Source organism: Eschrichtius robustus, chromosome 14 (genome assembly GCF_028021215.1).
Source record: "Eschrichtius robustus isolate mEscRob2 chromosome 14, mEscRob2.pri, whole genome shotgun sequence".
NCBI lineage: Eukaryota > Metazoa > Chordata > Mammalia > Artiodactyla > Eschrichtiidae > Eschrichtius > Eschrichtius robustus.
The window spans coordinates 97,102,726-97,115,133 of record NC_090837.1 but is presented as its reverse complement, the minus strand read 5'-3'; the positions used below and the strand labels follow the sequence as shown (position 1 = coordinate 97,115,133).

Below are 12,408 nucleotides of genomic sequence, written 5' to 3'. Positions count from 1 at the left end.
TCTCACGCAACGGGGTACGGGATGGTTTGTCTCTACTTGGATGTGAGCTCTCTCCACAACTCTGCTGCTGTAGAGCAGGGTTCTTCAGAGAAGCAGAACTAGTAGGATGGAGATAAACACACACACACACACACACACACACACACACACACACACACACAGTTGAGCCTGGGACAACATGGGTTTGAACTGCATGGGTCCACTTATACGTGGATTTTTTCAATCAATGTGTACTGCAATACTGCAGGGATCCAAGGTTGGTTGAATCTGAGGATGCAGAGCCGTGGATTTGGAAGCTTAGATTTGGAACCTCAGATTCAGAGGGGAGATTATAAAGTTATACATGGATTTTTGACTGCCAGAGGGTCAACAGCCCAATCCCCCTGTTGTTCAAGGCACAACTGTGTATATGTATACAGAAGTATATATATAGTGTAGAGATGTATAGATAAATGTACGCATAGAGAGATTTATTATCGGGAAATGACTCACGTGATTATGGAGGGTGACAAGTCCCAGCATCTGTGGGCAGCCATCTGGAGACCCAGGAGAGCTGATGGTTAGTTTCAATCCAAAGGCCCACGACCCAGGGAGCTGGTGTTTCAGTTTGAGTCCAAATGCAGAAAAAAGCTGATTCCCAGTCTGAAGGCAGTCAGGCAAGAGAAATTCCCTTTGCTTGGGGAAAGGTCAGCCTTTCATTCTATCCAGGCCTTCAGCTGATTCGATGAGGCCCACCCACATTATGGAGGGCAATCTGCTTGACACCGTCTGTGATTCAGACATTGATCTCATCCAGAAACACCCTCGCAGGCATAGTCAGAATAATGTTTGAACAAATACCTGGGCCTTCTGTGGCCCAGTCAAGTCAGCACACAGAATTAACCATCACACTTGCCTACTGATAGAGGAAGTCTTTATTCATAAATGGTTCACTTTCCCATTTCCTCAAGAACCGGAACGCTTCTATTTAGAAGCATTATCAGCATTATCTTGCACACTTATATTTTAAAGAAAGACATCCACTTTTCTATAAGCTATAATTTTTAATATCACAGTGCTCCCCTGAGAGTAGCAACTATTTCCCTTGGTATTTAAGCATGTTGGTCTACTACTCTACTTGCCCTTGGACAAGTAGATCATAGATCATTTGACTATGTTCAGATTTAAGTTTTATTTAAATTTTGACTCCAGCCATTATTTCTCAACCAACCCAAGGGTTATAGGCTCTGCATTTGACCCTAATATTGCAACCTATGAACCAGTTTCCTTCGTGTGAAATTACATTATGTAGGAGGCTCCCCTTTGTCCACTATCTGGGCATTTCAGTGACAGAGCTCTCAAAAAGGCATGATACTGTAAATCAGGAGGGGCCAGGAGGTGCAAGGGGAGAGAATAATAGTGTTAAGGCCACCATGGTAATTTCTTCTATTCTTAATGCCATAGAAAGAGCTCTGTGAAGAATGGGCATGAGGTGTTTCTTCCTGGCAACTTGTCAAAGGAAGAATATGTTATGCAAATGGGAATATTCTGTTCCGAGAAATAATAGATCTAGAGCGATTTCATTCTTTTGTTGAACTGGACAAGGTTTACCTTTAAAAGATAGGTTGGCCCTTACCAGTGTTACTTGTTGGATGAAGAGGGAGTACCGAGAAGATATTAATTGTATGACATTAAGCTAATAACAGATAACCCACATACCATACTTGAGAGAGGTCATTGATAAAAAATTTGTTAAAGAGTAATTGAGTGGTCTGAATTACTTAAATAGGTATTGAAAATGATAAAGTCAGCACAGGAGGATTTAAAAAAAGGCACCGACGAAAAGATGAAATAGTGACCTTTGGTGATCAGCTTGGTGTTCCACCAGGAGAAATTTAATCCTAAATGCCATATTTTAATTGGTTTCTCCCACTTTGATTCAGAAAGACATACCAACAATCAAGAAACGCTAGAAATAAAATGCGAGAAGAAATGTGATTTTCCAGCGTTTTTGTCTTCACTTCCGCCACCTCTGTTCCCATGTGAAATGATACGAAGCACGTGGCATTCTGGTAAGATTTGTTCCTGTCTCCTTGGCAGTGGATCCCAGCCTCAGATTCTAAGTAAGCCCTGAGGGCTGTTGGTGGAACAGTGTAACCAGCATTGGATCAAGTAACGCGATAAGACACAATCTCTGATCTTGCTGTTAGCTTCAAGTTCAACAGGGAAGACAGACAATAAATAAGTTTATTATAATGTGGAGGGTGCCAGACATAGGGTGCTTTGGAAGCACGTACCAAAAAAGTGAATACATCATCTTTAGATTCTGAAAGAGTCCCTACTGCATTTCTTCTCTTCCTAACAGGTCAGTATTAACATCTATTCATTTTAGATACTTTGAGTAATGACCACACAAAAGCACCTTACATATCTTCTGGTCCAAATCGTCAGGTAACTTGTGGCTAGAGATCTACACAGACTGCTCCAAACCACACAGGGAATCTCTCAATGCAATTGGCTGATATGACTGGATGCAGTTCGCCCTACTTTGAAAATAATTCATGAGTCCTAGGCACCAGCCTATTTCTGTTTCCTTGAATGAAAACTAAAATATTGATTTATGTTGAAAACAAATCCTTTCACAGTTAATAGTATTCTTTCCTTACTGAGGTGTATCTGTTACATGTTAATTTCTATAATTTATGTTCGTTTCTTGAAGTTTTGAATTTCTTGATTCTGTGCATTTCTATTAAATAATATCTCTAAAGAGGTATATTTTATTGTGATTTTAAAAGAAGATTGAAAGAAAAATGCGATTACAAAATTTATCAACAATTCCATGCCAAATGGCATCGGTAATTTTAGAAATGTGCACTTATTAATCAAGAAAAATCTTCCATATGTATAAATTTCACTAGGCCCTGTATATACCATTGAATCAGCATGTAACGATTATTCTGAATTTGAAAAAACAAGGAAAACTTTGCATGAAACATCCTCAGTGAAACTAAGGCATAGTTTAAAAACCAACCAGAATTAATAAAACATTCCAGATTATATTCTCTTTTAATATCTGACTTGAAACCATATGACAGATGTCTCCAAACTTTTTAAAACCGTGTTGATATTTTTGAATAAATATATCTCAGTAAAGATGAAACAGAATGGTTTATTTTAATGGTAAATTTTAATTGCTAATAATCATGCATGATTCAGAGAAACCCACAAGTGCTGTTTCAAAGTAGACCTTTCAAATCAGTGACTCAAGAATGATCAGGTCTCAAATGGCCACGCTAATACTCCCCCAAAGTCCTCCAACGACACCATTCTGAATGGTATGACCCCAAGAAGAGATTCTCTAGCCCGTACACAAAAACGTATTTTCTTGCATGTCATCAGTAATTTTGCTTTTTCAAAAAATTAACATAAATCTTTTTTCCTTTTTAGAAAAATAAGAAGAGATTCAAAAAGAGAAAAAAATTAGAAAGTATAATTTGTTGTAATAATAGCACACACATATAGAGTACTTATTATATGCTATTTACTCTTGTAAGTGATTTAATTCATCTGCTCATTTAATCCTCATAACTCTGTGAGGTAGTACAATTATTATCCTCCCATTTTACAGGTTGAGACAGTGAGGCAGAGAGGACACATAACTCCCTGGAGGTCACACAACTGCTCGGAAGCGGTTGAGCTGGGATTCAAACTCAGGCATTTCTTATTTCTGATATTTACTTTTTGCTGTTGGGCAGAGAAAACCATTCAGTTTTTTTTTCTACATATATATTCACAGAAAGGCAGGGTATTATACATACTATTTTGTTATCTGCCTTTTTCACTCTTCAAAATATGATGCACAGCTTTATTTAATAATCACATCATAGTATCACATTTAGGAGAAGCATAATATTTAATTTTTCATTGTTTTGTGATATTTCATCATATGTATTTAACTAACCCCGGTTGTTGAAGAAGACTATGGTTAACAATGCCGTCTTATTCCTCCAGATACCCGGATGTTCATCCTCTTCCACAATTTGTGCCCTAGGGTAAATTCCTGGAATGGAATTTTTGGGTAAAGAGTTTATAGAGCTTACCTTTTGATATATGTGCTAAGTTGCGCTCCAAGAAGGATGTCGGCTTTTTAGGCCTTTGTTTGGCATCTCTGGTGGTCACCTTCTAATTGTAAACTGCTTGGTTTCCTTCAGCAATCTCTGAGGCATGGATAAGTAACCTTCCCTCTTTGAAAGCGTTCCGTCCTTACTCTCTGTAACCCTGCTTTCAGGGTCCCCTTCAAACCTCACTGCCTGCTCTTACCCAGAGGTTTTTCCACCCTGATTACTTCTATGGCTTAAGTAGAAACATCCTCAGTATTCTACCCCAGCCTCCCCTTTGCCCTCTGTGTTCTCTGCTGGGCAAGTTCATCTGTCCTTCTATGGCCAACTCCCACCCTACACCCAAGGTTTCCAGGTTACCCCCCTGGACCTCACCTCCCTCCTAAGCTTCAGACCTCATTTTCTACTGCCTGCAGGACCACCACGGAAGCATCCTGATTTCCAAACACATATCTGAAACTAACTTCAATTTCTTTTCTCCAAAACGTATTTCTCTTCCAACAAATGCTTATTGAGCCTTATACGTGACATTCAGCTTTCAAAGTGAAGAGGGAGGTAACTCAACAACCATCTCCCAGTCACTTGGCTACAACATTTGGAATCATCTTTGACTTTTTTGGACTTCACATTTGCCAGCGTTTATCGATTCTATCTCCAAAATGCCTCCTAAACCATCTTCTTGACTTCCTTTGCACTCATAATCCACTACTTGAAATATTTCTAGAGACTCCTAACTGATCTCCAGTTTCCATCCTCCCTGCATTCACCCTTCTCTGCACTCATGGCCGGAAACAGCCCTCACCCTGGAGGGATGCAGGAAAGTGCGGTTTGACTTTCCCTTTAACATTACCCATCAAGAACCTACCCACAGGGAACTATATTCAATATCCTGTAATAAACCAAATGAAAAAGAATATATATAATTGAATCACCTTGCTGTACACCAGAAAGTAGCACAACATTGTAAATCAACTATACTCCAATTAAAAAAGAAAGAAAGAAAGAAAAAAGAAACCTACGCATTCCACAAAGCCATCTGGTCCGTGCAGTTTCCCTCGCCCCAGGACCGATCCATGCGCCTCCCCATAGGGCTGTTCCTTTCCGCTCCTATGACTTAAGTTCCCTCTATGGTGGGCTCCTTCATTAGACACTGCGTGCCTGATAGCCAGGGCTGTATTTTGTTTTCATCTCTGTGTCCCCTACAGCAGTGACACTGGGCCTCTCACACTGTAGTTGTTCAAGAAACTTTTATTTCTTATCATTTTAAGCAGCTCCAGGGGAACTTTGGTTGTGTAAATTTCTAGCAGAAAAAGACGTTTATGTCTTATGTGCAGATGATCAGACAGTAGAAGACTGCCCTCAACGTGCTGTGTGCAGTATGACGTTCAGGCGATCCTGTTTGGGTATCACGGTGCTCGGACAAACTATCAGTACTTCATAATTAAAGTGCTCATGAACTTGATACAATGTTTCTTCCATTAAGAAAGCGCAAGCACACTCACGTAGTTAACAGCAGAATAGTATTAAAATCATGCGGGACAGGTGTTTACACGTGGTGTTGCTCCTTCAAAAGGCTGGAAATTATAATCTATCACTGACTTCTTCTTGGACCTCATCGTTAATGACCTGTACACACTATGTCGAGAGTCTCCCTCATGTCTTCCATTTTCAGTGTCCACCATCTGACTAGTTCTAGGTCACGTTCACTTGAGTGTGAATCCACCATCTTCCTCTCCAATCCCAAGAGCTGACTGGTGACCAAGGTAGCTGGACAGGGACCTACCCTTCTTTGCCTCAGGCTACGACCTTTGCATCTCCTAATAAAACAAGGACAATTTGATCCAGTACTATTTAGTGATCAAAGCTATCTTTGAGGAATCATATTACCTGCGGGCAGTGATCTGGCCTTCTTTGAGCCTTAGAGTTTAAGATGCAACCCGAGGTTTTACCTTGTCTCTTAAACGTGCAAAGCTCTGCAGTGAGAAGAGGGGGAGGAGGAGATTTCATGCCAGGACTGCTGTAGGAGAGAGAGCATGTGCTGCAGCCGCAGACAGATGCAACAGGCTTACTTACCTTGATCATCCTCAGGAAAGATCATCGTCTTATTCATTCCAACCTTAGGGCAGCCCCTGGCACGTAGTGAAACCCAGAGAAGTTCCATAAGAACCTGCAGCTCCTGTGCTAGGACTTCTAGATGCTGACCCAGCAGAATGCTGTCATTTCAGGGGACCTTCACCTAAGCAAGGATGTACAGTAGCTGCCTCTGGGTTTACCCTGCAGCAGTGGTTCCCACACTTTTGCATGTATTGGAATCATCCAAGGGACTTGCTAAACTCAGCATGGTGGACCCACCACCAGAGTTCCTGTTTCAGTAGGTCTGAGTTGGGACCTGAAAATTTAACAAGTCCAGGGTGATGTCGATGCAGGTAGTCTGGGGACCACGCTTTGAGAACTAGAATCATCCTCAAGCTTCAGTGTGCATGTGGATCACCTGACGATCCTGTGAAGATGCAGATTCTGAGGTAGCAGATCCACGGTGGGGCCTGAGAGTCTGCATTTCTGCCAAGCTTGCAGGTGTGTCGATACCACGGACCTGGACTTGGACCGCTGTTTGAGGACCAACATGCTGGAGATGGTCAGTCTTAGCTGGTCATCAGGATCAACACTGAAGTGGGCAACCCCAGACCAAATGAACCTCATGCTAGAAACCATCCCCACGCCCTGCCCAGTCCTGCAGACCATGACTTCATTCTCTGCACCGCCTCCTCCTTCTCTCCATGGACAGAATGACCTCAGCGGTGGTCTCACTGAATTCATCCACAGGCTTCCCTGGGCAGGTGCCCCTCTGACACCACCCCCGCACTGCCCGTCTCTTGCTGAGATGCAGCTGCAGGTTACATCGACTCCCCCAGTGGCTTTCTGACCAAAGCCCTCACTCCACATCCACTCTGCATCTTTCTTCAACCCGCCTAGCAAATGACTGCACACCCAGAATTAAGATTTTGAGTTATATTTTCAAGAACTTCCTGAGAGTAGTAAGCAGATGGTAGGCTCTTCTTCTGATCAACCCAGAGTTTACACACTCACCTATATTCTTCATGCCTTGATTCACTGCCACCATATTTGGTGAACTCCCTGTCGGTGTTTTTTTGTCTGCATTCATCTAATTAGATGAGCTGTAAACTGGATCATATTGACCAATGCATTGACCCGCGTGCCATCCTGATTCAGTAACTGGAGAAGGCAAAACCGTGATACAGGCACTGGAAATCATCAGCATGGCACACTCCCATCCACTCAAGGGGCCATGAGGTATAAAGCCTCTGCATTACCAGAAAGAACAAAGAGACACACCTTAGATTGGGGTTCAAGCTGCCACATGTAGCCACTGGTGCTATGGAACCTTCATTATAACACATCCCCCAATGCCTGAGTTGCCTCAAGATGTCCACCGTCTTCCAGTGACTCATTTTGGGTGGGGTCCTTCATTCTGTTCTCCAGCTAAGTGCCCTTCCTCATGGCTCAGGACTCTGAGGGTTTGAGGGCTCACCTCTAAATGGGAATTGGGTGAACTTGGAGCTCAGACATTGGTTTTGAAAGTGTCCATGTCCTACAAGAGGGGAATGTCATCCACTGGGCCTTTCTGGAAAAAAAAGGAAGGATGAGACGAGGCATTCCAAGTTCAGAGAGTCCTCCAGGGATTGAATCTTGCTGCAATGACCTGGCCCTGCAGAACCCTGTCCCTCACCTGTGAGACCTTTGCTTTCAAGTAAAGGGCAGCGATGGGAAAGTGGGACAAAAGTCAGCACCTAGTCTACAGTCTCAGGGAAGGTCCCCGGTTCCCATCTTCCTTCCCTGCCTGTTTCCTACTTTGCTTGAGTCTTGACTGCAACAAGCATGCAATAAGGCTTTTCTTCTTCCTTTGCCCACTAGCACAGGATAAATTCACAAACTCATGTCTGGTATTGAGTCGTACAATTACAAAGCTTTAGAGGTGGGAAGGCCGAAGTTCAATCATGTCCATTAACTAAGACTCAGACAGGTGAAGTCAAATTGTCATGTGATGCGGACACCTCCGGCGCCTGGCTCAGTGCTGACTCCGCCCCGCCTCTCCTCCAGCCTCACTGGGATTCTTGAGACCTGGATTTTGTTTTTGCCTCTGCTCTGACCCTCTGACCCTGCCTCCTGGGTCACTAAATGCAGACTCTGGCCAAATTTCTTAAATGTGAATCTTGCCTCTCCCTCTGTTTGAGCAGATACCCTGACTTTGACCTTTGATGCTGAAAACATATCACCTTTCACCTGCCCTTCTCTGCGACTACTGAGCTTCTTGCCCTGAATCCAGAGACGCTTGGCCTCTGCTCTTTCTCCTCCTCGCTCAGTCTCCTGGCCCCTCCTGGGCTGTTCTGCATGCCACACCCCAGGACCCTGACTCTAGTCCTGATATCGCACAAAATACCTTGTGAAGTATTTGTATTTCTCAATTTGACTTCCCGCGTGGGCAACCAAGAATGTCTCTTCCCCCCCATGAAACTCCACATGGGAAATAAGAAGCCCTGCTTGCTTCTTCTACTGGCCCCAGGAGCAGGAAAGAGCAGGAAGGGCCCATGACCACGGGTGATCCCAGGGGTACCTGACGAGTAGAGCGGGTTCCAGAGTCTCCGTGGATTCCCTCTGCCAGCTTGTTTTGTTCACTGTTTTCTGTTTTCCTCTGTGGCATGCTAGGTGATAGCACAAAGGTGATATTGGAAAAATACTTGATGGATGGGAAAATAAACTCCCATAAATGACAAAGCTGAAAGAATATCATTTTCAGATACATAGCAGCCCAATTTATACATCAGAGAACGCTATTATTAAGTCAAAGAATAGGGGAACAAAGCTATTTGAAATATGCTAAATCAATCAACAATGGTATTATAAGACTGTAGCCATGAGGAGCTTCAAATGTTGTCGGGGAGGTTAGCCACGTTTGCAATTAGTGAAGAGGTAACAGCACGCAATGTAAGCGGTGTGTGTGTGTGTGTGTGTGTGTGTGTGTGTAAGCAGCAGAGACTGCAAGGGCACTGTTCTACATAGCAGGTCACTCACCAGGAGTATGGGTAGTGGAACAATAGAGATTATTAACTGAGCACATACATGGGTCCAGGGGCTTGTGGAGCTCCTGTCTCCTCTCTTCCCCTCAGCGAATCCCGGAGGCTGGTTCTTTGCCCAAATTCGCCCAGCGGGAAAGGGACAGAAGCTCCAAAGTTACGCTAAGCCAAGAACTCAGCCTAAATGTGGAAAGGATGTCCAAGGGAATAACCCCCAAACTAGTGTTCAGGTGTGAGAGTCTCCCCACAAAGCCCAGATCCTGACCCAGCAGTGAATACCACCAGCAAACATGCTCCACGTTTAGCCCATTCTTTGATTTACTTCTCTACCTTTAAACAACTGATCCACTTACCCCCGCTCGGGAGTTTTCAACTCATTTGATGCCGAGTGTTGATTTTCTTCTTCTCAAACTTATCCCTTTCAAAGTTGAGGTCCAGGCTGACTATCATAAGTTAAACCTTCAATCCGAAGGGACACTTTCACCTTTTCAAGTCAGTAGCACCCAAATTTGTTTCCCATCCAGTGAGTTGTCAGCCAAGGGATGCCAAGAAGTTGTGTCATTTGTTTCTTATGGCTGGACGTACTTCAACTTCCTTGGCTTTAAAGCATACACGAGTAGCCATTCCAAATAACCTATGGAAGGGGAGAACTTTTTTGCTCAGCAAATGGTTTCTCTGACTTAGGGTGTAGGAGCCCGTCTGAGATGGTTTCTTCTCCCGGGTGAAGCAGGCTGGGGGGTAAAGAGCACAGGTTTTCTCCCTCTTCTGCACTGTTGGTGGCTGCAGGTGTCCACATGACTTTGTGGAACAGAAAAAGACAAGGCCCCAGCCCCGAAGAGTTTACAACCTAAGCCAGACATAAAGGAGACAGCAGCCAGCAGTAAAAATCCCATTTGTGCAGCTATGGCTGGTACAGAGAAGGTGAGAAGACAGTACTGCTGGAAGAAATTTTTAGGAGAGATTTACAGGGCAGGAAAGTATGTCTAGCGCATAGAAAGCTGGGACGTTGCTGAGAGAGCTTCAGGCGAATGTACAGCCTGGGGTGGTAAAGAGCTGACATGATTGACCAAAGAATTAAAAAGAAAGTGTTGGATATAACTTAACATGACAACCAAATAAATTATTCATCAGCATATATATTATAAGATATTCATCTTTTAAATTGTTATTTACCCAAAACGGCTTCTCAGAAATGACTGACCATTTGGGACTATAGCCCTAGTTTCATTCATCCCACTAAGATTCTGCGATATTAGAAGAGAAACCAGAATACTCTAACTTTGCCTCTCTCTTGTTATCGGGGCCATTGGCACTTGTATTTGGTGATCTAGAGCTTTACAAAATGACATGCACACCCTTGGTCCCTGGAAGAGTTTACTGCTGAAGATCACGTGCGTGTTAGATGATTAATTCATCCCCTGATAAATAGCAGAAAACGTTCCTCAAAAGTGCCTTGGTGCCATGCTGGTTTCTGAGTCATTAGTGTTACTGGCTAAGAGGAATATTGAATGGTCAGTAATTAGGAACTGAAGGTAGGGATGTGACTTGAGGAGAATCCCTGCAGGCATTTCAGGCTTTAATTTTCTTCAAAATTTCAGTATCTGGGGACATGTGACTCCTTGTTTATTCCCAAGGTTGAAGGTAAGTTTGTTCTTCTATCTGTAGAAGGATAGTTATGAGCAACCACAACTCTGCTGTCTCATTTTATTCCAATTAAATGTCTCTTAGCCATCCTCTGAACTTGTTGAAATTTATTTCCCTGACATGTATCTCTTTTTCTCTACTTATTTTTCTCTTTTAAATCATGAATTGAGTTTCTCATGATCACCTCCAATATGATTTGCATACAGGTAACTAACCCTTCCCCAAAAAAGGAATAGACAAAAGACAAATCCCAAGAGTTCTCTGTCTTTTAAAATAAGAAACTGCTCCCCAAACAACTTCAAAAAATTGTTTGACAAGCTGTGGTTTACTCTTTTGTTTTTTGTTTTAATTTTGTCTCTAGAACAGGAACCAACAAACTTTGTCTGTAAAGCTCAAGGTGTAAATATCTTAGGCTTTGTGGCCTTCATGGTCCCTGTCACAACTACTCGATTGTAATGTGAAGCAACCATAGACAATATGTAAGTGAATGAGGGTCTGTGTTCCAATAAAACTTTATTCACAAAAACAGGAAGTGGGCAGGATTTGGTCCAGAGGCCTGGTGTGCTGACCCCATTCAAACCAATGGATTCAACTTCCCTTCCATCAGGACCTGGCTCATGAATAAGCAGAGAAGGTATTTGACTCTTTCCTGGTCTTATTAAGGTATATATTGATAGAATGGTAAAACACTGGGGAAAATCAAATTTATAGCATTTTATAAGTGACCTACTGGAGCGCTAGAAAAGTTCAGTGAACGTCACCTCTTAACCTGAATTATAAAGGACATAGCACAGACTCAGCATTCTTAGCTTAGCTTAGTAAACTCAGTCTATTATGTATCCCTTTTGGTAACAATTTTTAGGAGTGGCTAAGAACCAACTGATTTATTATTCTGACTTCTATTATAGCTCCTACTCTTTCATTCTTTTCCATTTTTATTCTAGTCCAGTCAATCTTTTCCATCTTTAGGTTTTGAAGATAGTGATGATTTTCTTTGCTTTATAATATTAATGGTAATTATTTAATAATAACAATATCTATTACATTTGCTTTGAGATTTTATTTCTTATCTGAATCTGTATAACTTGTGTCCAATTCTTCTAATGATTCTACAAAGTAGGTACAATTAGTTTTGGCTTTTTTGTTGTTGTCTGCTTTTTGTTGTTTTTTTTTTCAGATAGGAATATTGATGTTCAGAGAACTTCATGGACTAGGCTCCAATCACACAGATTTTTATATAGCACCTTCCACATGCTTTTTCCCCCAGACCCATTGTTTACACATTCTTGATCTAATAGCCTAATTTTTCAGTCCTATCAGTGATACCACCATATCTCACTTTTCGGATTAAGTTGGATCAGTGATTCTGAGCTAGGATCCTCGGTTCCTGTGCTTTATTTTTCACCACGGCTATAAAACCGAGCCATGGAATACAGCCCATCTACAAATACTCAAGCAATGCTGCTGCCATGGACATTTATGGAAAATAGATATTAGACGACAAAAGGACGCCTAAGCAGCTGCTGTGGGATGAGCTTTAATGGAGATCTCCAAACAGGGTGGAGTGAAGGAAT

General features: G+C 42.4%; 1 long non-coding RNA gene across 1 annotated transcript; it reads left to right on the top strand.

The window, feature by feature from the left end:
* The first annotated feature begins 1,928 nt into the window (after positions 1 to 1,928).
* On the top strand, positions 1,929 to 12,157 carry LOC137776617 (uncharacterized). Its single transcript, XR_011076273.1, has 3 exons — positions 1,929 to 2,051; positions 11,364 to 11,468; positions 12,012 to 12,157. It is a non-coding gene; the product is annotated as an uncharacterized lncRNA (long non-coding RNA).
* The last annotated feature ends 251 nt before the right edge of the window (positions 12,158 to 12,408 follow it).